The sequence below is a fragment of the Elephantulus edwardii genome, unplaced genomic scaffold (assembly GCF_000299155.1).
Source record: "Elephantulus edwardii isolate Elephantulus edwardi_28Jun2011 unplaced genomic scaffold, EleEdw1.0 scaffold00126, whole genome shotgun sequence".
In the NCBI taxonomy this organism is placed as follows: Eukaryota; Metazoa; Chordata; class Mammalia; order Macroscelidea; family Macroscelididae; genus Elephantulus; species Elephantulus edwardii.
In genome coordinates this window covers 5437755-5439091 of record NW_006399876.1, presented here as the reverse complement: position 1 = coordinate 5439091, position 1337 = coordinate 5437755, and positions in this window count along the sequence as shown.

Genomic DNA, 1337 nt, shown 5'->3' with positions numbered 1-1337 from the left:
AACATGACCAAAGTATGTCAGACAAAGCCTCAGAATCCTTGCCTCCAAGGAGCAGCCCGGTTTAACCCTCTCCAAGATGAATCTGTTTGTTCTCTTAGCAGTCCATGGTGATCCAATAGAATATGGAAATTATCAATCAATAGTGTTAATTAAACATGCAAGTGAAATCTTGATGAAGATTATTTTTAAATGGCTAGAAAACAATAATATCAACAGGGAATGACAAGAAATGCAAGTAAGATTTCGAAGAGGCCGGGGCACAAGGAATATCATTGCTTATGTCAGATGGTTCTTGGTTGAAAACAAAGATTACCAGGAAGAGGTCTACTTTGCTTTATTGACTATGAAAAGATATTCAACTGGGTAGGTCAGAATAGATTGTTGATAAGACACGACAGGACCCAATTCTAGAACAAAATCTTGCCTCGTCCTTGACCAGCCTCACGATCGTTGCTGTTTGAGCCTGTCGTTGTGGACATTTGTCCATCCATCTGATGGAGAATCTTGGTCTTTCTGTTGACCCTTCTGACTTACCAAATCGGAAGTCCTCCTCCAGGGCCTGGCTCCTCCTGGTCAAATGCCTCCCGTGAGACCAAGTCTCTCCATCCTCACTGCTCAGACGTGTTCGGACTATGACTCTTCCAGGACAGATTTGTTGTTTCGGCAGCCTGTGGCCTATTCAGTAGACATCCCCAGCACCGTAATTCAAAGACATCAACTCTTCTTTGATCTGCTTTATTCCATGGCGTACATATGAAGCAATTTAAAAATAAATGGATTGTATCAGGCTCATCTGAATCTGCCATGTGACATCTCTAAAGAGATCTTTGACAGCATATTTACCCAACATTGCTGTTAGATGCTGTTATGAGTTAGATGTTGTTAGAGTCAAGTATGACTCACAGAGACGCTATGAACCCTGTCTTCTCTTGTGCCGCCCTTACTCTAATACACTGGAGCCCATTGTTGAAGTCACCATGTCTCACTCTATCTCGTCAGGGCTCTTCCTCTCTTTTGATGATCCTGCACCTTTCCATAAATGATATTCCTTTCCAAGGAATTGCCTCTCTAGCAGCACGTGCAAAGTATGAGGGAGGAAGTGTTGCCATCCTTGCCTCCAAGAAGCACTCTGGCTGCCCCTTCTCCAAAGCGTACCTGTTCAGGGTTTTTTGTAGTCTGTGAGATATTCAGTACTCTTCTCCAATACCACACTCAAAAGCATCAGTTCTTCTGTTGTCCTTATTCATTATCCAGCTATCAGGATGCGTAGGAAGTGATTGAAAAAGACTATGGCCTGAATCAGACACCACTTAAGTCTTCAAATTGACTGTATTTCT